This window comes from Equus asinus, chromosome 19, assembly GCF_041296235.1.
Source record: "Equus asinus isolate D_3611 breed Donkey chromosome 19, EquAss-T2T_v2, whole genome shotgun sequence".
Taxonomy (NCBI): Eukaryota; Metazoa; Chordata; class Mammalia; order Perissodactyla; family Equidae; genus Equus; species Equus asinus.
In genome coordinates, this window is record NC_091808.1 from 18,722,573 (window position 1) to 18,749,634 (window position 27,062).

General features: G+C 44.2%; 2 long non-coding RNA genes across 2 annotated transcripts; one reads left to right on the plus strand and one right to left on the minus strand.

Moving 5' to 3' along the window:
* Positions 1 to 424: 424 nt before the first annotated feature.
* Positions 425 to 25,704, minus strand: LOC139041052 (uncharacterized). Its single transcript, XR_011495539.1, has 3 exons — positions 24,772 to 25,704; positions 23,625 to 23,758; positions 425 to 5,357 (listed from the first exon to the last, which is right to left on the minus strand). It is a non-coding gene; the product is annotated as an uncharacterized lncRNA (long non-coding RNA).
* Positions 18,635 to 24,761, plus strand: LOC123278533 (uncharacterized). The gene is made up of 3 exons (XR_006515956.2): positions 18,635 to 18,765; positions 19,637 to 20,178; positions 23,516 to 24,761. It is a non-coding gene; the product is annotated as an uncharacterized lncRNA (long non-coding RNA).
* Positions 25,705 to 27,062: the final 1,358 nt, after the last annotated feature.

A 27,062-nucleotide genomic window follows, 5' to 3' on the forward strand; every position in this document is an offset into this window, starting at 1 on the left:
CAAGACCTCAACCTGACTTTCCAGGCTGATTTCCCTTAACTCCCCTACATAAACCCTACAGTTCAGCCTACAAGAACTAACAAACGCACATATACGACTGACCATTGGGAGCCCAGCCCATCCCAAGCCATCGCCATGCTCCTCATCCCAGAGCCCACCTCAGGTCTTCACCCCTGAGATGAGTGTGGGGGGCCCCCTTCCTGGTCCTTACTTCCTGGCCCAGCCTCACTGCTATAAACACATTCATCTCTGCAAATATTTGTTAACCATGTGTGCTGTGCCAAGTTCTAGAGACACAAATGGACAAGACCTAGTTCCTGAGCTCAAGGAACTCAACATCCAGTGGGAGGAATGCGTAAACAAACAATTACAAAACAGATGACTCCCAGGAGTGGGAAGACAGTGATCAGGGAAGAGAGAACTCCTGATCTTAATCCTGAAAAAGGAGCAGGAATTTTCCAAGTAGACAAGGAGCAGAAGGGCATTCCAAGCAGAGAAACATCATGAGTAAGGAGACAAAGGCCTGACGAAGAGAGGTGCCCCTGAGGAGCTGCAGAAGGGACACATCAAGAGGCGAGCTCGAAGGTAAGCGAGAGAGGCTGTGGGAGCCTCGGACTCCCGGTGAGACGTCCTTATTCCGCAGCAGTGGAACCGCTGCTGAGTTACAGGGGAGGGCTGCGGTCAGCTTTGCATTTTAGAAACCTCACCCCTGCAATATGGATGATGAACATGGGGACAGAGAAGCAGACCAGGGAGGAAGTTACCGGGGTGATTCAGGGGAGAGAGAGAAGACTGTGAGCCAAAACAACGGCTGTGGGAACGGGACGGGGAGAACGCCTTTGGACAGTGTTAACAGCTGGCTAGATTTTATAGTACAATGGGACAATTTGGACAACCTATTAAGCATATTATGGGTGAACCAGTGTTTGGCAGTTAGAGACATAACTCCACAGGAACCCTGTGTCCACGGGGAAGTGCACCGCCTCCTAAACAGCTCTCTTCCAGGTGAATGTTTAGACCAGCCTGTTCTGAGAGAAGGCACAGTTTGCATTCATTAGGTACTGTCCTCCATGCCAATAAAGCACAAACATACTTCTTCCAACATACACTTTTGTTTATTGGGAACGTGATTGGCACATCTTAATGTTATGAAACCCAGCTGGATTTTCCATTTTGCTTTTCAGCAAATATAATTGTATTAATGTATTTACTTCTAACTGCTCTAGCAAAAAACTAAACTAAATAAGATCCTTCTGAATAGCCTTTGACAGATTGCAAAGCTTGAGCAATGAGCAAGAAGGAGAAGATAATGATGAGGAAGAGTTTCCCTTTTGGGAAACACAGAGAAGAAGGGAGTCAGCCATTTCTCCATTACCGTTAAACTTTCTGGGGAGGACAGGAAGGAAATAGATCTCATCGGCAGACGTCATCACTGCATATCTGCCAGCTGACAACTGTTCCTGGCACATAGTATGTTCTCAATGAATATTTTTGCTGAAGGAATATCCAATTAAAGAGACGAGGACACACAGCAACAGGGATGGGTCTGAAAGGTATAGTGCCTGGTGAATAAACTATGCAAGGAACAGAATGGGATCTATAACAAAATTCTATTTATGTAGATGAGAAATACAGGCATGCGAGGCATTAATACATTTTGTAAGGCATTAAAATCATTGACTAGGTTGAGGAAGGCAAGGGAGTGAGGTGTTGGAACAAAAGCAACAACATGCATAAAGCAAGCAAACGAGAAAAAAGTTGCAGTGGACCAGTTACAACTGTAGCCATGAACTGAGACACAGGAAAAAAGAAGAGGGGAAATTAGAGGTCCCCAACCGACACTGGGTTATATTTTTTGTATATATATATATACACAGATCAATTAATTGTTTAGTAAATTGCATATTCCCTGATATGGATTCACTTCTTCTCCACTGACCTTTTGGTTGTAATGATAAAGTTCCAAATAAAGTCCCCCCATCAGACACTGTAAAGGGGAGAAACACAGATGCTCAGACCAGTTGGGCACGGAAGTCAAGATTCTGCGGCCCAGAGGGAGCAAACTAGGGAAATGACGCTCCTTACAGGTGAACAGAGTCTCTTCCTGTGCAGTTCCACACACACTAAAGTGCCCGCCCTGGTTCTGTACCTTTGGGAACTTCCTTTCCTTTCCTTATCAAATCGTTTCAACCCTTTTGCTTCTCTGAGTCCCAAACCTAGCATTTCAGGAGCATGAAATCAAAGTGGTGCAGCAGAACTCCTGCGACACACATTAGGAACCAGATGAGAGCCGACTTGAAGACATGGTGGACAAGTCAGACACAAGTCCCCACAAGCCACAGCTAGCTGCACAGTGTGGACAAAAATAACCCCCAGGACTCAAAGAATGTTAGAGCTACATGAAACTCAGCAATGCAGGCAGACTCTCCTCCCCTGCTGGGTGGTACAGTCCTGGAGAACCCTGCGTTCACACTGAGTCAATGGCAGAGCCGGGGTCAGCACTCCGTTCTCCTGACTCCCTCTCCAGTGCGCATTCCTGAGGGCTGAGGTCGTCATTGTTTTCAGCACAGTGCAACTGCTGACGTGCACGAGGAAGACCAGCACATCAAGAGGTGAAACTGGGTTTGCCTCAGGCACCCCAAAAGACTGGAAGGTATGCTACATCTGAAAAATATATTTATTTTTTCAATTGAAACCCTCTTGTTTTTTTCATCTATTCTCCAAAATTCAGAACATCCAATGCTTTTACTAGTAATAGATACTGGTTTCTGTACAACAACTCTCAAAATACATTTCTTGGTTCTACTCTTTCATTCTCACAGTATTGACAACTGGCAAATATATATACACACGTATATAAATATATATACATTCACATTTATAAACAGTGCAATCAGGACGGCTCTTTACAGTAATCATTGGCCCATGCTTTCAACCATCCTTATTACTTCTGATGTAGAAAGGAGAAAAAAAAAAGAAAAAAACGGAAACTCTTTGCTCTTAAGATAACTTACTGGTGACCCCTGGTAAATGACAGCCAAGCGAAACTTCAAGGAACTTGCTACTTACAGCTTGAATTTCAAGCAAACATCTTCCTGCATTTCTAATGAAAAACGGATCCTTCTCCTGGCTTTTGAAGTGCTCTTTGGGAATTGTTTGAATGTTCTTTGCAATCTTTTATACCCAGCCTAAGGACTCTGACAAACTCTCTCTTTCCCTTCAAAGGCTTGTTAACTACACGATGAATACACCTGTCACTTCCAATTCGAACCTGACTTTCTGTTGTGATGGCTGTAGAATTTGGTATCTATGGCAACTTTTCAGTGGCTCCACATCGATTAAAAAATGATTGGCTTATCAGGGTCGCTTGGGTTGATTGATGGAAATGATCAGTTGCTTAAAATAATCATGACAGATAAAGTCTCTTAATTAGCCCACATTTGCAAGAGTCAGAAATTTTAGATTTCATTACATTTTTTATTATTATTTCCATGCAAAAGTAACTGAAATTCAATTCTACCAAAGTAGTTACAAGTTAATTTGGACCGTCTCGCTGAAGGAAACTTGATTCAATCCACACATCTTATTTGGAAGCCAAATGGCACATTTTGTCTATTCTAGAAAATCTACTTCTTGATTTTTTAATATGCTAAGGTTAGAGACTAATTTATGTCTATTTAAAAAATCAAGTTCAGTACCAAGAAACTTTTTAGTCAGATTTAGAGCATTTGCAAATTAATTATACAGCTTTTCATTCTAAGGCTTCTGCAAGTGTGTAAAACCAGGAAAGACAGTACTGTGGGGGAGAAACATTAACTGGAGCCTGACCCTTCCACCAAAACTTAAATGTTTTATTTTTTAATAGAACATTTTAAATCAACATCTTCAAAAGTGTAGCAATGTACCAGTGATCATATACAAGATACTTTTAGATAGCCCACGAACTTTTTTCAATAGCCAGATATTTAATTTAATGTGAAATTGCTGTTTTTCAACCATTTTATATTTAGAAAATGCAAAGGTGTCAATTTCATAGGGTTTAAGCTAATGTTTTATTTTTAAAAATAACCGTATTAGTTTCCTAGGGCCGCCATAGCAAAGTATCACAAACTGGTTGGTTTAAAACAATCAACATTGACTGTCTCACAGTTCTGAATGCTAGAAATTCCAAATCCAGGCATGAGCAGGGCCATGCTCCCTGCTGGCCAAGCTCCTGGCTTCCTCCTAAGCTTCCTGCATTTGATGGCAATCTTTGGCATTCCTTGGCTTGTAGCTGCCTTTGTCATCACGTGGTATTCTCCCAGTGTCTCTGTCTTCACAAGGACTTCTTCTTGTAAGGACACTGGTCATATTAGATTAGAGGCCCACCCTACTCCAGTATGACCTCATCTTAACTCATTAGTGATTACTTAACTCATCTTAACTCATAAAGCCACATTCTGAGGGACTGGAGTTAGGACCTCAACATATGAATTTTGGAGGGTGACAATTCAACCCATAACAATAACTAACATAGCAGGTCTGTGATTTCAAAGATAAGATTGTTTGGGAAGAGGCTAAAATAGGTATTTTGTTTAAGTTGAAGTTGATTTAAAGAAAACTAACAAGGACGGTATGTAAACATGACAAAAGTTGTAAGCGCTGTTCAGCGAATGGTTGAAATAGGAGGGGAACTTGACTTTAAAACTGGCCACAAAGTCTTCCCCTCCCTGTTTCCACATTCCTATACAACGTGTCCTTGCAGGAACTCCCATGAAGAGGTAGATAGAGTCTATTTCTCTACCCCTTGATTCTGGCCGGCCTTGGGGTTTGCTCCGGTCAATGGGACATTAGCTAACATGCCGTAAGCAGAAGCTTAAAAAGTGCATGCTCGTTGGGGTTCCCCCTCTTGCCCAGGGTGCCCTGCTGAAGGATGAAAGACCACAAAAAGTAGAACCAAGGCACCCAGCTGATGGCCAGGCAGCCCCTAACTGACCCAGCTGCTGACTGCAGACACATGACTTGAGCCTCAGACCAGGCTAGCCAATCCCCATGTCTAGATCAGCAGAACCACTCACTGAGCCCAGCCCAAATGGCCAACATGCAAATCGTGAACTAAAAAAAAATGGTTGCTGTTCAAAACTACCACTTACACATTCTCATCAATTTTCTGTTTATTTTGACCAGTGATTACAAGAGTGTCCCAAATTTTCTGGAGACTTTTTTCATCAAAGTTGCTCTTAGGGTCCCAGAAATGTTGACCCAGGGCTGAAACAGACATCAAGATAATTTGGAAGAGGGCAGGAGAGCTGGACAGGAAGTATCTTGCAGCATTTCTCTTTGAAGTTCATTTACTTTCCTCCCCTTCTCCCATTGGCCTGTGAATTCAAACAAAAATAAGCTTAGAGGCAGAGGGAAAGGAGCCAGGCCTAGCAGGAGCACAGCAGATGAGTCAGGTCCCCACCAATGTCCCCTGTCTTCCTGCAGGATTCTTTCTGGTCAGCTGGTTTCAGAGAGTCAAAGAAGGGATTTCCATGAACTATAACAGCCATTATTGGTGACCAAACTGTGAGGCTTTTTGGTTATTCTTCCCAGAATCTACCCTGGATAGAACTCTGTGTTTGAGACCAACTCTGAAGAGCATAATGGACAGAGAATTAGACTCTAAATTAAGACTGCTGGGATTTTTTTTCCCCCAAGGGACCCACATCTACTCGTATTTCCCCCATTTGGTTTTCTCATTGCAGCCGGAATAACCTTTCCAAAATGCAAAGCTATCATGCTAAGCCCTGTTTAAAAATCTTCCACTGCTTTCCATTGCTTTTGGAGTAACAACCAGGCTCCTTAAATGGTGTATACAGCTACGTTAGTCTCCTCCAGCTGCTATAAGAAAATACTACAGACTGGGGGGCTTAAACAAGAGAAATGTACTTTCTCACAGTTCTGGACGCTGGATGTCCAAGATCAAGGTGCCAACAAGGTTGACTTCACCTTGGCTTGCAGACAGCTGACTTCTCCATGTGTCCTCACACGGCCTTTCCTCTGTGAATGTGCACCCCTAGTGTCTCTCTCTCTTCCTATAAGGACACGGGTCCTATTGGATTAGGGCCCACCCTTATGACTTCATTTAACCTTAGTTATCTTCTTAAAGGCCCTGTCTCCAAATACAGTCACATTGGGAGTTGGGGCTTCAAATATGAATTTGGGGAACACCATTCAGCCCATAACCATGGCCTTGCTTTGTCTGGCCTCTACCCATCTCTCTAGATCCTTCACGCACCACTAACTAGTCCCTTACCTCTATCCTCTGCCACTCTGGGTTTCCCCCTTACTTGGACTCCACCAGTCTCTTAGCAGTTGTAATTTTATTTTTATCCAGGTGATGCTTGGCCCTTCTAAGAATGTAAGCTCCAAGAGAATGATGAAGAATTTTGTCTGGTTTTCCCATCAATTTATCCCCAAACTCAGTGCCTGGCATTTAGTAGGCACTCAATAAAACTTTGAAGAATGAATGAAGAGTTTAGCAAAGGTCTTAAGATTTATGGTAACCACACAGGTCAACATGACTTGGAGATATAGAAATGATTCCTATCCATGAATTTACTCAGTGAACACTTATTTAGCACCTACTGTGTGCTAGATCCTGAGAACGCAAAGATAAATCAGACAGGCAGGTGTCAGACCAATCTTTCTGCAGGCTGAGTTGTCTTATTGAACCATATTCCCTGTTCCCATTATACTCAATCTTCAATCTATTTGGCCTGGATATAAACAGCCGCTGAGATTTTTCAAACTATATGATACTTACTTAACATCACTATTTACATTCATTGCACATATATTATTTGAAAATCTTAATGTTAGAAATAAAAATCATTCTACATCATTAAAAGTTTAAAAGGCGATTGTCATGCTTTCAGAGATGTATCCTGATTATGGTCCCAGGAAAACGACTCTCAATAAATTCTTTATGGTTTTATGGGTAGCTAAAGAGAGGAAATGCAGGTAAGGATTTTAAGATATATAAATAATTGAAAGATACATACCAATTTTAAAAGTCATTCCCCAGGACTAATGTGACTATTAGATGAATCACACACATTTTTTCGTAATGTTGTAATATAAACTGAATTAAGAGGAAGTCGAAATAAAGCACATATATCAGATACACACTAATGCTTCCAAAAGTCTTAGAAAACCTAATAAATTTAATAAAGGCAGAATTTAGGAGATTTTACTGGACCAAAAACTTGACTTTGTAAATTCCTTTAAATCTGAAAATTGTGGCTACATTTGATGCTTGTCTCAGAGCTGCCAGGCTCTAGGATAGGCACTTGACAGACATTATTCCAATCTTCCTGCTCACCATACACAGTAGGTATCATCATCCCCTTTTTATAGAAAGGAACATTTCAGATCAGGAAGCTTAAAACACAATAAGCAGTACAGCTGGGGTTCAAACTCGAGCCAGTCTGGTCTCAGAGCCCACGCTCTGTGGATTCTCCCATGAGGCCTCAAAGCTGTCAAGACTAGGTTCTGGCTTACTCTCTTTGTGGAAAATCTGGGATGTGAAAAAGGAAATTAAATGAACTAAACTAGGTTTTTATCTCTATTTTGAGACCAGGAATGTGATTCTTAAATGCCTCCTAGACCTCAGGAGAGAGAGAAAACTAAAAGTCCTAAGGCCTTTCATCCATCTCCATGAAGCAATTCGATTTCCCCTGTAAGAACGTTTGTAGCTTAGATGGTGAGTGATATGGAGAGCCACATGCAAGACGAGACGTCTTCACCTGGGAGATTTGGGGGCTAGGCCCTCTCCGATGTGACATCAAGAAGGGTGAGGTCACCCTGCAGATCTTTCTCCAGCCTGCAGCAGACCCTGGAATCTCCACCCTAGGAGAACCGTTCCTTTCAGCTAAGCTGTTTCCCCTAGGAATCCTCTTATAAAATGCATTGGACCCTAGTAGGATGATGCGATCATGAATACCTTGGCTCATTTGGTTTATTCGAGAGCACTTAGCCAATCACCTACCAGTCCTTAAGGGAAGTAGATCAAGGCAAGCAAGTTCAGGGTGTGGAGCCTCTTCCAAGGGAAGGGAGCAGAAGCATAACTGGCCTCCCCTTCCTTACAAAGTTGCCAGGGGCCAACCCTCGCAAGGAGGCAAGTAGAGCCTCTCATCTCACTCCCAGGAAGAGCGCTGTGTTTTGATGTTCCCATCTGCAAAATGGGGGCAAAGAGACTAACTGCCTCATGGGGTTGCTTTGAGGTGAAACGATTCAGACAAGCCCCGGACACTGCTCTGAGCACTGAGTAGAGTCCTGAAACCATGCCTGGCCCACAGCGAGGGCTCCACACACCTGAGTGTTTGAACCTCTCTAGACCTTAGCCTTCTCATTTGTAACTCAAGAGCAACAATGTTCTACACTGCAAGTGCCTGGCTTTCCTTGATTCATCCAACAAATATTTATTGACTGCCTACTGTGTGACAGCCACAAGGACACAGTGGTAACTATAATGCACCTGTTTCCAACATTCATTGAGCCTATACTTTAGAGAGAGAGACGGACTTTATCGACAATTATCAACAATCACCGACAATCACCATACAAACATTTACCTACAATTGTTACAAGTGATTTGAAGGAAAAGTACTGGACCAGTGGGACCTCGGGAAGGTCCTTCTAAAGAAGTGACATTCAAATTGACTTAAAGATGAGCCAGTTGGGCAGATGAGTTGGGGAGAGAGTGCTCTAGGCAGAGAGAGCACTGTGGGTGAAGCAGATCCGTTAAGCCTCAGGACGGCTAACAGCATTGGTGCTTCTCAGACCATACGTATGTTGGCCTCTGGCATGGATGGAGGCAACTGTGGCCAACTCATGAGGGCAGACAGCCTTGGGTCGCTACCTGGCCATGCAGCAAGAGGCCCCATGGCTTGTAGATACAAAAGTGAGCCAGTCAAATGTCTTTGGGAATATCTGTTCTCACTGGACTTAATCCAGCCCCTGCACATTCCAGAAAGAGTACAGCACTTCCAGAACATTCCTCTCATCTTCCCTTCCCTTTTTCCCCTCTGCTCCTCTGCTCTTTCCTATTCCTTCTTTAGGATCTTCTCTTACTAGCGTAGATAAATGTGAAGAGCAAATTTGAAGGTTTCTCTGATCAGATTGGCAGAAGTTTAAAAGACTAATACTATCAAATGCTGGAGTGGATGCCAGGAAATGTAATATCACCCTTCATTTAGGGAATGTGTAACTTAGCACTGACTTTTTGAAAAACAATTTGGCAGCATCTATCACCATTTTAACTGCACGTGCCTTTTGACTGAGCAATTCCACTTCCAGGAATCATGCTTTAAAAAACACTTGTTCGGGGCTGGCCCCGTGGCCGAGTGGTTAAGTTCGCGCGCTCTGCTGCAGGCGGCCCAGTGTTTCGTCGGTTCGAATCCTGGGCACGGACATGGCACTGCTCGTCAGACCACGCTGAGGCAGCGTCCCACATGCCACAACTAGAGGAACCCACAACGAAGAATACACAACTATGTACCGGGGGGCTTTGGGGAGAAAAAGGAAAAAAAAAAAAAAAAAAAAAAAAAAAAAAAAAAACACTTGTTCATATGCACAAAAGGAGAATGTCAAAAGTTGTGTATGGCTATTCATCATGGATGATAGTGAAAAACTGGAAACAAATGTCCATCAATTGGGGAGTAATTTAAATGAATTATAGCATATCCACATTATGGAATACTGTGAAGCCAGTGAAAGAATTAAAGACTAAATGATTTTCAAGACATGTTGTTACATGAAAAGAGCAAATTGCAGAACAGTTAGAATTGATTTTTTTTAAGACACATGTGTATAGGAAGGTGTGTAAGCATTTAAATGCATAGAAAGGAAACTGGAAGGACATATCACACTCCTGGCAGTGGACATCATTGTGGACAGAAGTAGTGATTATGTGGGGATGAAAGGAAAGCATTCAGGGTTTCCTAGCTTTATGAGGGCCCTGCAATAGTCAGATTTATAGAAACAAAGTAGAATAGTGGTTACCTGGGGCTGCTGGGAAGAGAGAATGGAGAGTTAATGCTTAATGGGTACAGAGTTTGGGAAGATGAAAAAGTTCTAGAAACGGATGGTGGTGATGGCCACAGAACAATGAGAATGTACTTAATGCCACTGAACCGTATACTTAAAAATGGTTAAAATGGCAAATTTTATGTTATGTATATTTTGCCACATTAAAACAAACAAAAAACATTGATTCATACGAATAATTCCATCAGGATTCATTTCCAGTGTAGGACATCTGAAGACAAGGAAAGACTCTTGTTTGTAGTAAAGACGCTTAACACCAGGGGGTCACTGAGGGAGGAACATACCGACCTCCCACCCCTGAGACTCCATAATCGGAATGTTAACAAAGTATTTACAGGCTGAGCTTCAGTCCAAGCTCCTGGCCTCAAGACCCTTTGAAATGGTCTCCTTAACCAACCCAACCTTCTGAACCCCCGACATCAAATGGTGTGAATGAGGGACAGACTCATAACTGCCATTGAAGAAAAGAAACAAAAAGTAAAGGAAAGAAAGGCCCCAATGATTTAGCTCAGTTCTTAAGTGCTCCTACTCGGAACGGACTGCTAAGTGCGTGCCCCAGCCTTTTTATAGCATATATCCGCATTTAAAGGGCGCTGAGCAATGGCTGGTTTTCTCTCTGAGCTGGCTTCTTGGAGACAAAGCCCCTAATGACACCAAGTCACGAGGTGCAAATAAGACTAGAATTAAACTACCTGGTGCCCACACATGTCATTTTGCCATCTGCACCTCATTACTCGAAGCCCATTGAATGAAGCAGAGGGACGACAGTGATTACATCCAGCCAGACCACTTTGCAAAGGAACCAAATAAACACAAACAAACCCAAGTCTCATAACGTTTCACTGCTCTTCCACAGGCATCTGTCAGAATAAAAGAGACGAGATGTTTACGCTGGGACGGGAAGTGCAGGTCAAAGGTGGGGGGAGAAAGGCTCCAGTACTTAAGGAGAACTCAGGGCAGGAAGGCAAATGTCACTGATAGAAAGTCCATCATTGCCACAGGTAACCAAACATTCTCAGCCTTGGATTTTTACAGGCGGGTGATTTATGAATCATGACAAAACAGAGGGGACATACCTTGAGCTAATGCCCATTTAGAGGAGGGAATAAAACCCTGCTGTTTACTCTCAGCATTGTTAATATCTCAAATGAATGCTAATTGGAGATGTTGATTGAAAATGAGAATGATGCCATTTTCCGCTGTATCTCATGTCATCTGAACGACCTTGCACTTGAGAATCGCAAGGCGGGAATTTATTCACAATCCAGGAAACTGTGAAAGTCTAAATTAGCAAATTTGAGCTACCCAAGCACCCCTTGAAAAATATAGAACAAAACACTGAGGAAAAAGCAAACGCTAACATTTGCCAGGGGACACAGGCCAAAGCTTCTTAACAGCCTTATACTACTTTCACAACGTGAGAGTTGTGGTGAGTGCTGTCTAGTCGATTCTGACTCCTAGCGACCCTGTGCACCGCAGAGCGGAACCCTGCTGCTCTTTCTGCGCCATCCTCTGCCCTTCCAGCGCTCTATCAGACAATGCTCCGCTGCTACTCACAGGGTTTTCATGGCCAGTGTTTTCGGAAGTGGGTGGCCAGGTCCTTCTTCCTAGTCTGTCTTAGTCTGGAAGCTCTGCTGAAACCTGTCCACCATGGGTGACCCCGCTGATATTTGAAATCCCAGTGGCACAGCTTTCAGCATCACAGCAATATGCAGCCGCCACAGTATGACAACCGACAGACGGGTGATGTGGTTCCCTGATGGGGAAACAAATGAACCTGGGCCGCGGCAGTGAGAGCACGAATCTTACCCACTGGACCACAGGGCTGGCTCAAGAAGAAAGGGCAGGAGGAAAAATGCATTTTCGAGTGAAAATACAGGTTGCCTTTGACTAGGGGCTGACATCTTCCTAGAAGTAGTCAAAGGAGATGGCCAAACCACAGTACTTAGAGTGGAAGGGGCCTTCGTGTGTCCCCTCCCTGCCTCTCACTCATTGAGGGAATGCCCTCCAGCCGTGCCAGGAATGCAGAGCTTACTCCGTCCCATGGTGGGCCCTTCACCCTGAGAGCTGAGATGAAATCACTCTCCCCAGAGGTTGCCCCCACTGCCCCTGGGCCACACACTGCAGTGAGCCAGTGCCCAAAACTCCCCCTGGTCTCTGTGATTCCTCTCCAGGACAGCTCTCACTTCTCTCTCGAAAACTCTCCTCCAGGTAAAATATCATGGGGCCCTTGAATGAAGTGACTCCTGCAAGCACTAGACTTCTGCCCCTGATTTCCTGGTCAACATTTCCACCCTTTGTAGCCCAAGGGTTTCTTTGAAGCAAAAAGTTGAAAAGGCAAATGCCTCCCACACCCCTATTAACAGCACTGGAAGCTGTTAATGATCAGTTAGCCCTGGTACGTGGAAAAGCCATGAAGTGCCGGAAGACTCTGAAGAGAAAGGTTAAAGCAGAGAGGGAGAGAGGAATAAAGTATCGGGCCAGTGGAGAGAAGCAGTGAGAACAAACGAAAAAGAGGAGGGAGCAATGAGAAGAAATATCTTAGCCCCAATCACAATTTTACGCAAGGTGGATATGGGGTACATACACACACACAGATCCCACACTCATTAAGTAGCCCATACAAGCCACCAAATAGCTCAGTGCACCACCTGATGCCTTCCTTCTGACCATTAATGGGTCCTGCATTTTCTCCATTTTAACAACTTAATCACTTACCCGTCATCTTCTCTCCGTATGCACTTAGAGACAGCGTTTGGTTAAGGAGCTTCAATCTCTTTACAAGCAGCCCAATAAAGATAAGTGGAAATATCAAAATTCCTTGTGAACTCAAACCTCAGAGATTCCTCACCTTTAATGCTTTCTAATGGTGACCAGGAGCCAGCTGGAATAACCTAATAAAAGTTAAACCAGGGGCAGCACAGCTATAACGCACATGGTCAAGTGGGCTGTTCTGATGTGGAAATTTCCTTTGCAGATCTGACTACGTTCTGTAGGCATTTTCCAGACTTTAATCTCTCCAGTTGATTTTTCAATTCCAGGTCTCCATATCCTCCCCCTCCCTAACCCCAAATCCGTCCCATAACCCACGAAATCAGCTAATTTTTCAAGTCTTCAGTTTTAGGGTTATTAGCAAAAAGTAAAGCCCTCTTCTGACAGCAAACGCAAACTCAATTCAATCATTCATTGACCTTTTGTCTGGTTTAATTACAATAGGAACCATTTTTCTCTTGCATGTTGATGAGTCTTCTCAATACCACATCATGGCAACTGGTTTCCTTACATTGCACTGAGGAGCACAGTGCCTCCTCCCCAAGCAAGGAAAGATGAGGAGAACGAAAAAGGGAGTATTGAAAAGGGTAGTAGAAGGAAGGGAGATGTGCATTACTCAGTCATCTCCTTTGGGAAGAAAAATTACGAGTATGTTTCAATTACATATCAACTTTACAAAGCATATTCATGTAATGACCTTGAGTCTCGAAACACATTGCAGGACAAGCAAGCAAGTAGTTACCATTCCGATTTTACACACAAGAACGCTGAGGATCAGAGAAGTCAAGGAATTTGTCTCATGTCATGATGACTCACAGACCCAAACACCTAGTCCTGCCTGTATTTGGGGCCCACTTATCACTCATTTGAAAAGCTGCTAGAAGACCTGCCTGGCTCTGGCTTTCTTGCAAAATTCGAGATCCTGAGCAATTCCAGGAACTCTGGCTATGCAACTCTCCCAGCTGTACCTCTCCTCTGCCTTGGGATCCCTTGCCTGCCCGATGTCAACACCAACACCATCAATACCTATCAAAAGGATCTCATTATGCTCATGCTCGCCTCCCGCCCACCTCTTCTGCCAGCTTTCACACAGGCAGGTAATCTGATAAAGCAACTCCCACTACAGCATTCTCAATGGAGTCCAAGGAGATTAAGTACGTTGCCAAGGTTCACAACTAGTTAGTGGTGGCACCAGGATTTGAATCCAAAACAGGGTGTAATTCCAGGTCTTATTACAGGCATAGTGAAGTAGACATTCCCAGAAATCCCTGATGACACCACTTAGGAAGTTACATTCTCTCTCTACATCAAATTAGAGTGAGAATTATCAGCAGGAAAGAGACCCATGAACCTTATAACCATGCCACGCATGGGTGTCAGGAGATGAGCTTTTCAAGATTCCCCAGACAGAAGTAGTTTTGCACTTGGAGTGGTCCCTGTCACAGATGATGAAGACATCCTTTCCAATCGTCACCAGGTTCCACAGAGACCTCCAGGTTCTGACTTTACCCAGAACCTGTCTCAGAACCTCAGTGTGAGCTGAGTGACTGACTCTTCTCTGCTCGCACCTACTGCTCCACCTCTCAGATTACGTTTTAAACCTGAAGCCAGTTCACTCCCAGCAGGTACAGGTCTGGCACGCCCCTCAGCTCTGTTTCTGCCCAAATTTTTCAAAAATACGCATCTAAGGGCAATTAAACTTATATGCACCCAATACTTATAGCTATTCCCTCAACAAAATAGAGAGAAGAGTCTAGATTATTCTATGAAAGACTGTGATTGGGGTTAACATTCTGTTAAGCACAGATACCTGTCAAGCCCTGGTGCACGGCTATGAGTTGATAATGATGAGGATGATGAGGATGATGATGATGGTGACACCAATCACCACCTCCTGAGCTTTGACTCCATGCCACACACTGTGGTCACCCCCGCATTAACATTGTCTTATTTACTCCTCATTAACCCCAGGAGGTGTATATTATTATTCCCATAGCAGGTGAGAAAACTGGGGCCTACAGGAATTGAGAAATTTGCCCACAGTAAAATAGGGGTCCAGCAAGGATTCGACTCCTGTCTGCCTGATTAAAAGTCCCGGACTCCTAACTGTAGTACGATTAAAACTGGCCCAGGCAAGGAGAAAAACCCAGATGCTTAAGACTGGCTGGAACAAAGCACGAATACGCAAATGCTTATTTCAAACTCCAAGCCTACACGACGATGCTGGATCCTGGCAAACAAACAGACACTGCAAACAAGATCCTTTTCAAAGTAGTTTCTGTTCTGGAGCCAATTTTAAATACCATACAACCAGACCTTCTCTGTGTGTTTTTGGAACTTTCTCAGGCATAACAGGAATGAAAACACTCATCTACTGGAGGGGGAAATGGAGATGAAGTGTGGAAGAAATGCTTAGCAAGCAGTGCTGGCGTAGGGGTGGGGGTGGGGAAGTGGAGCCGGGCCCTCCTCCCCTGTTTAGGTGGAGGGGAACGCACCGCATCTCACCCGGCCACTTCTTGGACTCTTGCAATAGTATTTTTGTCCAAACCTTTCTTAATCCTTCTCTTTCTACATCTGTCTTTCTTCCTCTATGCCTTTTCCCCTTGACCACTATAATCAATGGATGGAAGGAGACACAAATGAGAGGGTACCCAGAGAGGGAGAACAGAACATCTCAGGTGCTTTTTCCTCCCAGCAAGACTCTACTCATCAAATAACAAGGCAGTGGGAGGGGCCAGAAAGGAATTAGTAGCTCCTTAGAAATTAGAAAGGAATTAGTAGTGTTTAGGAACCGTCTTTCAAGTCCCTTCCCATTTTTGAATCCTAGAGTTTCTGTAGCTGGAAATAGTATTACAAAATAATAGTATTACAAAATAATAGTATTACAAAATAATAGTATTACAAATAATTGGTCCACTCTCTGATGAAGTGACTCATAGGTGAGACCCAAAGACTCCTCCAACTGAGTTACTGATCTGGTTCCTGTGGAATTTGATCATTGTAAAATCAGCCTGGATAATATAGACCTTCCAGAGTGGATATTTTTCTCTCGATAGCCCACTTCATCAAATGAATACAATAATTGTCCAACTTCTGCTTTGAGCGGCAGAGACACACCTAAAGAGGACGATATTTTCTCATTTGAGAAGGATTTCCAAACAACAGGTGTGAATAATCTTTTCCATTCAGCGTGCTGTGGCTTTCCATGACTTCCACACCGATGTTGATTTTGTCAGACTTCTCAGGCAAAGAGACGCATGGAGACAAATAAGAACAAAGTTTAAAGTGCTAGACATTTATTTGCTTTTCAATCCATCTTCAAGGTGAACCGTCTCTTCACAGGAAAGACAGGTCTTCATTCTAGGAGCTTATCACCAATCCTGGGGCAAAGTTACAATCTGTTAACAAAGAACTATTGTAATCAAAGGAATCTAGCAGAAAGGTTTCTATTGCTGCCTGCCTGGGAAAGAAAGTTTTTCTTTCCCTAACTAGTTATTAAAGTACTTATGTTTAAATCAGGGATATTTCAGTGACATCACAATACGGACCAACCCTAAGCCTTTGTGAAAACTTAAATTACTGCTTGAAAACCTTCTGTTAACTTTCCATTTTTTTGTATTTTCCTTTTTTTTTTTAATACCTTGCGTCATGGTCTCCGCGGCTCGTCTTGATTCAGTTAGCCAAAGGAGGCTGTTTTTTTAAAAGAAGGAACACAGGAACAATGATATTCTTTGAACTTAGTTGAAGGTAGCTATTTAGAATTTGCTAAATGAGATGGACTGAGCATTTCAGTCCTATTGCGCACACTCATCTGATACGTCTTTGATGCATATCTCTATCGGCTTGTGGTAAGAACAAAAATTGAAGACAGGTGGAGAAAGCAAGCCTTGCGCCTCAGAGGCAAATCGCGAACATGTTCTAACATTGTTTTGATTGGCTGGGGCCAGGGCTCTGCATCTTTCCCCCGCATCAGGAGTCAGGGTTGGTTTGGTGACACAGAGGGAGGCCCCTTATTGGATTCATACCGGGCTGACACTGGGAGAAAAAAATGGCTGGAGCTGCTGCAAGGCAGGAAAAGAGTGTATCCTGGTGGCCAGAGAGGAAAGTGACAGAGGGAGGAGGGTGTGGCTCCAGGCTTTGGAAGGTGTGCCTTCCTGGTTTATCTGAGCCTTTTAACAATTCATACCTTCAGTAAAAGTCATCATTATTGGTGTTTCAATTAGCATCCCACTTTGAAAGTCAGAATAATCGTTCCTACTATTTGGGAGATATTCATAAAGTTGGATTCCAAGACTAGAAGGTGACTTTAGAAATTCTAAATGTGATAAAAATCAGAGACTTATACAAAAAAGGCAACTCCTTCTCTGCTTTTGTGTTTGTTCCCTCCCTCCTCATCCTCTCCTGGAACTGAGTGGTTGGAGAAAAGAGGTACAAAGGATGCAAAGGAAGGGAGAGTAGGTAAGTATAGGGAGCCAGCTTGCTCCCTCCTCTCGGCCACCAATGCCGAGAGGCAGCAGCGGCCAGGCTAGCTACCTTGCATTTTCTGTCCTCTGTACATGAAAATTCCCCTCGTCTTACTCTTTAGATTTATCATATTTCCTTGTCAGCAGACTTTATCACTCAAACAAAACATTGTAAGAGCTCAAATAGGCTCAATTCACGCTCTGAGACTCAGACACACCCTGGGGAGAAAGGTTTGCCTCCTCTGTCAAAGTCAAGGTACAGTACTTTCACACACACGAGAAGGATCAAGGGAATTTGTTTCACGTAACTAACGCCTTGAACTATGTGTGCACAAACTTTGGCAGGCACCTGACAAAACCACAGAGTATGTGTCAGACCCCTGAGTAATGTGCTATCAAAGCCCCACTAGCTTTCTGGAAGCAACCACCCCTTGTTTGCTGAGTCATTCCCATAAAACCATTTCTAGGAGGTGCTAGCCAACACCCCAGAGCTCTGGAGGCTGCCCAGGGGATGGTGCATTGAGAACAGCCCAGGACATGGGTATGGTAGACTTATAGATGGGGCACTACCCTGGGAGCTCCAAGACATCACTGAGGACCCTCTAAAGACAAGACACTTGACAATGAGTGATCTCTGTGGTGTGAACGTCAAGTTGAGGCCCACTGTATAGAATCCTGGAGACAGCATGCCAGCTCTCTCCTGCTCCATCCCCACATTACACTTGACTTTTGCTGCCACTCAGGGCACCAGGGAGCCACAGAACTTTGCATGGGACAGGATGAGATGCTACACATCCCTTACTAGAAGGAACTCCATCCCTCTCCCTGGTCACACACAACACTTAGGACTCAAGCTCCACTTTCACACCTCCCACATCCTGCTCTTCTGGCCTCTTTCCTTTTGTTTACTGACAACTAATAACCATACTAATAACAGCTAACCTTCAAGTTGAATTCTTACCTCGAGCTGGGGCTTTATATGGGTTAACTCAACTTACCCTGCTATGATCCTCATTTTAATGATGAGGAAATTGACACCAGAGGGTTAACAACCAGCGAGATCACAAAGCTAGAAAATAAGGATTTGAAGGCAGACTCGAACTGCCAGAACTTACGCCCTTAAACCATTACATTATCCTTCCCCTGTTGTTGAGATATTGATCACATCTGGGTTGCCCTTGATACTCATTTAAAATCTGAGTAAAGATCAGAGGGAGAGTTGGGGGGTGGGGTCACACCAGGACACTCAGGATGGCCCTGCCTAGAGACTTTGAGAACATTCGGTAAGAGAGAAGTTGCTGCATTCATCACGCAGCTTCCCTTAACACAGGCCTTCTGGATGGGTGGTCTGCGGACCATCAGCATCAAAATCACCGGGAAGCTCGTTGAAGCTCTTCGCTCCTGGGCCCTCCCCCACGTCTGCTCAGACTGCTGAGGCTGAGACCCCAGGACCAGCAGGGTCAGTAAGCTCCCAGGTGATTCCTATACACACTAACATTTGAGAACCACAAACTTAGAGAACCACAAAACTCCTTTCAAATGACCTATAGGACAATATCTGTTGGCACTAACTTTGGCAGGGAGGGGTTTGGGGAAGATTAGAGAGGTATTTCCATGTTGGTCCAATGAAGCATAGATATAATGGCAACAAATACATTTTAAGTGGGATTCATCATCTGTTCCCTGACAACATTTTTAGGGAAGAAAAAGAAACAGTATGCCCCTCCCTGCAAAAAAATTGCAAGTGGGGAGAAATTCTCTTGTTAACTGTGAGGCTACTTGGTTTGTTTGGGTTTTCATTAGTTTCTTGTTTAGTTTTGTTTTGTTTGTTTTGGTTTGGGTTTTTTCCCCTTGAAAGATTTTGATGTTTTCGCCTGCAGGGCCCACATTCATTAAAATGTCCTTGCCTTGCAATTTCTGAGGCAATCTGGGGCTGGTGGTCCCACAGGAATGATGCCAGGGTTCATCCCAGGGAGCTGCCCACAAGCACCCAATGGGAGACAGGGTGGTGCCATGACCACTGGTGATCGACCAGGCATGATCAGTCTCCTGGGGAAGGAACCATATTTTAGAGATACTGTCATGGAAACATAGGGTTTCAGACCTGGAACAATTATCCAGTGGAGTCAGCTATTATAGACTAGAGACATGAGGAGCCCTGCTAGCACTAAGAACCCAGATTGGGGCTTCCTCCTCCCAGTCCAGGTTCTGGAAAGAACCCACCAGCATTTCCTGAAGGTCCTTCATTTGTATCCTCCTTCACAATTTTATTTCCTTTCCTTACCTTTCCATCTGTGCCATTATTAACACTTCTCTTTAAATCAACTCAGGTTTTTCCTCAAATTTATTCAAGAAGCAAACTTGGAGTCAGTGCCGTAAATGGAAGATCAACGTCAGTTGCTAGAAAAAGAAGATCCCAACCCCACAGTCTCAACTGCCTGAAACTCAGGGACCAGATGGATTTAGATAAGGGCAGACACTGCTAAACTCCAGCTAGATACATCGGCTGCCTGGGGCTCTAAGCCTGGGGCCTGCTCTCTCTTTGTCGGAAGGGGAAATTAAAAGGAGAATTGAAGAGGGGATGTAATTAAAAATCCACCCCACCTACTGCTGTCTCTGGCCGACCAGCGGGGCCCATTCTTTGGTTAAGGCCATGCCCCGCTGCCCCGCTCCTGAGGCTGTATCCAAATTCTTGCCACTTCCCCCCCTCGGCTGTTTGTTTGTGCTGTGCAGACACTAGATCCTGTCACAGAATGGAATTGGCAATGGTCACCCCTTTCCAGCTAAAAGCGTGAATGAAGAGGCAGTTTGCTCTTTTTCTTTCTTTCCCTGATGGTGGCGATCACGCTTCAAAGCAAGGAAATGTACACAGGTGAGAGGTCTTAAATTATTCCTCTGCTGGAACATCTTATGTGTCTCCTGCTACCTATAAAACAAAGTACAAATCCCTTAGTCCCATATTTAAGGCCCTCTACCACCTGATCCCAACATACTTTTCACAGAATCAAAGTCCTTTGGAGTTAAGAAGGATTTAGAATCCTTTCATTCCACTGGAGTCTTAGCCAGCCCTCCAGTACTTCAGAATCCACCAGAGATCGTGCTTCTCAGCCTGCCTGCCCATTAGAATTACCTGGGGAGCTTTGAAAACTCCCAAAGCCCCACTGCACCCAAGACCCACTGAATCAGAATCTGGGGGGTGGAACCAAGGCGTCACTAGTTTTAAAAGTTCCTGGGGGGATTCTAATGTGGGCTGCACCTCATAACTATGGAAATATGATCTCCAGTGATGGGATCTAGAAATTCGTATTTTAAATAAACACTCAGGAGATTGTAATGTGAAACTAGGTTTGAGAACAGTACTAGTCCAACTTTCATAGTCTACAGATTAAGAAACAGAAGCCCCACATTGCTAAATCACAGAGCCTACATCAAAAAGTAGTTGGTGGCGGGGGCCAGCCCTGGGGCATAGCGGTTAAGTTTGGTGGCACTCCGCTTCAGCGGCCTGGGTTCGCGGGTTCAGATCCCAGGCACAGACCTACAACACTTGTCAGCCATGCTGTGGCACCGACCCACATATAAAGTGGAGGAAGACGGGCACCGATGTCAGCTCAGGGCTAATCTTCCTCAAGCCAAAAAAGAGGAAGATTAGCAACAGATGTTAGCTCAGGGCTAATCCTTCTCAGCAAAAGAAAAAAAAAATTAGTCAGTGGCAGAACTGAAAGCAGAATCCTTGTCCAGATTCCCTGTCCAAATGCTCTTCCCATGATGCTCTGCTGCTTTCCTACCTTTTCTCGCTCCAACTTGCACACCCACCTTCTTCTCCAGCTATGCCCATCTGTCCACTGACCCCTAAACACATTCTGGCTTTTGTCATGTTGGCGCCACTGTCCCCATCTGGAATAGCCATGCCATTCCTTCCAGTTTAATAAGTCCTAGCTTGGCTTTCTTTAAGGCCATTCCCACTTCCTGCATAAGCTCTCTTAGACGCCACTCTAGCACACGCTGCCTCTCCCTTCTCTCCACCCCTGTAGCACTTAGGGTCACGGTTTAGCATTGAGTGATTCTGTAATAATACAGGATAGAAACTCCCAGAGGGCAGAGACTATGGCTTATGTTCTTCCTGTATCCGCCCAGTGCACTCAGAGTAAGCACTCAACAAATGCTCTTCCATTCCCACAGCAAGCCTCAAGACTCATTCAAGTACACCTTGTTGAAAATCACCTTTTGGGCCCCTTTCAAAAATCTGTTGCAAGGGGAGGAAAAAAAAGAATGACTTTCTGTGTTTCTCTTTTTTTTCTATATCATTCTCTTAAAAAATGGCCTTGAGGTTTATGTCACTTGCAATCAAGTGGCAGTGAACTTGATGGCCGGGGTACCTAACTTTTCAACAGACCAGCATGACATATGCACAGATATTATGCGTGTCTTCTTTTGTGTGCTGTCTTTCAGCAAATGTCAATGGCTTTTCAGAATAATAGACAATCCTGGGCTCTCGCAGCATCTGCACATGTACTTCTGGAAACCACTCAGTCTTAGAAATAAGCTGAAAATCCCCCTAAGGCCTCAGGGAATAACAGGAAATACAAATATGGCCGTTCTCAGCATTTACCTCTTCGGCGCTTGGCTCCACTGACATCTTCAAATCAAAAAGCACCAAAGCCTCCAAACCGGGAGTTCAGCTTTAAGATTTCTCATTAAGAAAACTCTCCGGTTTCTAATTGGTTTTATTAGAGCTTTGCTAAGTTGTATGGATATTTTTTGAGCAAATAAGTGACCCAGAGGTAAATTATCTTGTTAGTGGTTAATGCTGCGGATTTCATGCTGGTAGAAATGGAAAATGGTGCCGTCGCTTTGAAAAATAATCCAGCAGTTCTCCAAAAGGTTAATCAGAGAGTTTCCACGTGATCCAGCAATCCCCTCCTAGGTATATACTCAAGAGAAATGAAAATATACACCCACACAAAAACTTGTACGTAAATACTCATAGCAGCATTATGCTTAATAGCCAAAAAGTGGAAACAAACCCAAACGTCCCTCAACTGATGAATCAATAAATACAGTGTAGTATAACCATACAATGGAACATTATTTAGTCACAAAAAGGAATGAAATACTGGCACGTGCTACAACGTGGATGAACCTTGAAAACATTATGCTCAGTGGAAGAAGGCAGTCACAAAAGACGACATAGTGTATGATTCCATTCCTATGAAATAAGCAAATCTATAGAAAGTAGATGAGTGGTTGCCTGGGGAGAGAGGAGGGTTGAGAAGAAATAGGAGGTGACTGCTAATGGGGACAGGGTGTCTTTTTCAAGAGATGAAAATGTTCCAAAACTGATTCTAGTGTTGGTTGCACATCTGAATAAACTAAAAACCGTTGAACTGTACACTTTAAGTGGGTGAATTATAAGGTATGCATTATATCTTTTTTCTTTTTCTTTCTTTCTTTCTTTTTTTTTTTTTTTTTTGCTGAGGAAGATTAGCCCTGAGCTAACATCTGTGGCCAATCCTCCCCTTTTTGCTGAGGAGGACTGGCCCTGAGCTAACATCCGTGCCCATCTTCCTCTACTTTATATGTGGGACGCCTACCACAGCATGGCATGCCAAGCACTGCCATGTCCACACCCGGGATCCAAACCAGCAAACCCCAGGCCACCAAAGCAGAACATGCACACTTAACTGCTGCACCACCAGGCCAGGCCCACAAGTTATATCTTAATAAAACTGTTACATAAAAAAAGTTTAAAAGAATGATTGAGGTTCCAATTCCTGTGTCTCCCTCTTATTAGCTGTGTAACCTTGAGCAACTTGCTTAACCTCTCTAAACATCAGTTTCCTCATCTGTAAAACAGACCTACATTACTGTAAGGATTAAATAAAATAAGTCACATGGAGAGTTTAAACTTACAGTAAGCCCTCAATAAATGTTAGCTGTGTTTACTATAATTTCCTAACTCCTGAAGAAGAGCGTAAATCTAGGAGCCTTCTGTATGAACCCAACTGAATTCTACGTAAGCCGCAGAAATAACATCAGAAAAGGGACTGAGAAACACGAGGAAATCTCCCCTAGAATTATTCTTTCCCTTTGTACTTCAGCCAGACCCCACTCTCCCTTTGCCGCCAATCCCCACCACCAACGTGAAAAAGGACTTAAAAGATCTTCTTTCTCTCTCTGTCTAATTTCCACTCTGTGAACCGCCATTTCAGTGGCTGCAGCGATGTTCCAGAACATCGGGAGGCTTGGAAGAACGAGCCAAGTGACGAAAAGTGTGTTTAATTAAAGCAACGGGTGGAAGGCAAATGGAAGAATGCTTACCTGCCAGGCACACCTCACCCAGCTTCACAATCTCAGAAAAATTCCATTCTGAAGGGCACTGAAGCTATTACTATCTGGAGCAGCCAGCCAGTGAGAAATTATGCTCTGGGTTTCAGCTCAGCCAGCTTTCATTACTGTTGAGAAATATCACCATGTAATTCAACCCAGCTCAAGTCTTAACTCTTCTCTCAAGACTTTCTGGCCATTCCAGTCCACAGCAATTACTCCCACCACTGAATTTCTATGGGATTAATGCAATAGCACATGGGATCACCTAGTTCTCAGGCCAGCACCTTAGTGACTTCTCAAAAACCATCTCCCAGCCATCCTGTAGCACTTATTCTTGGCACTGGTCCTTTGGCTCCCAGCAAACTCCACCCTGGGTTGTCATTTATCTTTTTATACAGCCATTTTCCATCTCCTTAGCCCATCTACAAGCCCAGAAAGGACAGGGACCGTATGGTATACGTCCTCATTTCCCAGCATCATGAGTTCCACTGTAATAAGGTACTCAATAAACACTTGTTTATGATAGTAATCCCCACCCCCTCTTTTTTTGCAGAATAATGTCTGTGAATATGTTGGGTAAAGTAGTTCTGTAAATAATATTCAATGTAAAGCCCTATTTTGCCACTTAGACTTTCAGGCAAAGCTGCATGGATGGATGGGAGGGTTGGTTCTTAAAACAGCAGGAGTAGAACAAAGTCGTACTTAGTCAAGGGCAAAATGGACTCAAAGAGAGTGTATAGCTAACCCAGTTGACCCAACTCCCCCCAACCTCCATCCGGTTGCCGTTTAGAATCCAGGGCTGATCTTCACAGGAGTCCGGGGAAGAAGCATGATGGAGGGCGGCCAGAGATAGGCTGTGGATCCTGGAAGAAAGGACTTTGCATCCTAGTCCTGCCTCGTGCCGGCTGGACATGTGACAGAACAGCTCTGAACCGCAATCCCCCCGCCTGGCACTTGTGGGAGAATAAAATCTCTGTCTTGGTATCATTGTGAAATGAAATGCCCAATAAATGACCATCATAATTACTGTAGTGCTTTAATCAGGGATTTTTGGAGGTGCCAGGATGCTCTGTACCCTCAAATCCTTTCTCAGTTGCTTACTAGCTGAGTGATCTGGGATAAGCTGAAGCTGCCTTACCTGTGAAATGGGAAGAATAATTTCTACCATTTAGAGCTTGTGTCAAAGGCCACCAGCCATTCACAAAGGCTCCATTTCCTCTTCTTCCTCGGTACTCCACCAGGCCGCACTTGTCAGCCATCCTCGAGGTCACAGATGCCCATGAGACTCAGTGCTAGTCAAAGAAATGGGTACAGAAATGATCATGTGTAACTTCTAAGCCGGAATCATAGAAACCTCCCACCCTCACTTCTCCATGCTCCTTTTACTCCCTCCCTTTGGATATTGGCATTACAGGCAAAGGCGGGAGCTACTTGCTGTAGTAGGTGGAGCTGCCGTCAGCCTGGGCCCCTGCATTTGTGTGGAGCAGAGGACCCCTCCGTCTCACTCACCCCCATCCCTGATACCATCGTCCTGGAAACAAATTGGACTGTTTTTGTAAAGGAGAAATAACCTATTGTGTTAAGCCACTTAAATTTGGGGGATTATTTGTTACAGCAGTTTAATGCTAATCCTAACTAATACTTGCCCATATATATAAGCTTTCAATATGGATTAAACAAAATAATATATATAAAACTCCTGAGTCATAAAAGCTCAATAATGTTCATTCCTTTCCATTCACGGGTCTGCTACACGCCAGCAAGTGTTTTCTAGGAATATTTAAATGTACAGACTGGGGCTAACCCCTTAAACTTATTATCAGGCAGCATTTTTGGAACAGTTCTGACCATTTACATCTTTAAATCACTCTGATCTGGGATATGACGCTTGCTTTGAAACCTAACTTGAAGCTGAGAGAGGACGAGGTCCTGGAACAGAGGCATCCACCTCACTCAGTGGACGGCAGGCCCTTTCAAGTTTTCCAGAGCAGGTCAAACTTACCTGTCATCCACTACCGGGTCTATAATCACATATAACGCATCATTGTTTTTTTTTTCCTATTGTGACCAATTGGGGACAGTTTCTTTTTTAAGTTTCTTTGACAATGGAAATATCTGTTCATAGTTTATATAGAATTCCACAGAGTTCAACAGCCATGTAGACAAAGATTTACAACTAACACTTTTACTCTAGCAGCTTCTTATCAAAATCTGGATATAGTGCTTTTAAAATGTAAACCCCATTAACGTCTGCCAGCCAAGCTCAGTTCCACAGCCCAGCTCATCCTCTGCACAGGCGGGGCATCCGTGGAAGCTGGCGACGGGCAGCGCAGTGTGAGTGAGCGCAGGAGGGAGAGACTGGCGGGGCTGGGCTGGAGGGCGGAAGGATGGGGTTGACAGACGTGGGTGAGAGAGAAGCTGGGGGTAAGGCCGGCATCATGAACACGGAACATGACTGTGTGAGGCAGGAAATTATCATCAGTTATTCCAGGCAGAAACAATGAAACAGATTTGGAGAAAATAACAATAGTCGTTGCTATTAAAGGGAAAATAATTTAAAATAGACTGGACTGACGCTTCTGGGAGGTGGGGGCTAGGGCCAAGGGTTCATTTTGGACACAAATGACAAGTGCTCCCTGCCATGTATCCCACTCTGGGCCTACTTGGGCTGCTGTGGCCTGTGACAGGCCATGGTCAGAAAAGCGAGTGGACACGCTGAGTGGGCCTGGTCAGAGTTGTATCTAGACACGTGAACACAGCAGGCGGCCCAACGTCTGGAGCGTTTAAGTCCAGGATCTAGTTAGTGGGGCAGAGGAGGCATTGGGAAGAGGTGTTCTATTTTGAAAGTTCCGTTTGGAGGTGCTGGCTACTTCTCCGGTTTCCTGGAATAACCTGAAGTAACTGGCATGCTATTTCCAATTTTTCCAGTGATGTCTTCACACTCTGAGCCGTTGCCCAGGGGGCCAGACCCTTAATTGGACTCTTCTGAGTGAGAGTCTCTTTTGAGGCAATGCCAGGGAGCAAACTGGCAAACCAGACACACCCCCTCATTTTAACCCACCCCTCCTCTTTCCTTCCTGGAGAGGCATCTCCTTTCAGCATGAAGAGCCTTTCACACCCCTTCGTGACTGACTCTTCAACACAATCAAGGCTGGACTCACACCCTACGTCCGCATGACTGGGGAGGAAAGTTTCTGATAGAAGTGTCTACGGAATTAATTTATAATCCCACAAGGCCAGCGGAGCCATTCAAGGCTGAACTGAGGACAGGACAAGACAGCATTTTACTGATGAAGTAACCTGCTTCCGGAAGCTTCCTTCAGCATATCTGTCATTTTCATTCTACTTCTACTCCTCTGCCTTCCTGCTGGACATGGTCTCTCAGATATCACGCATGTGCATGTGGGAACATACATGTGGGCATGCATG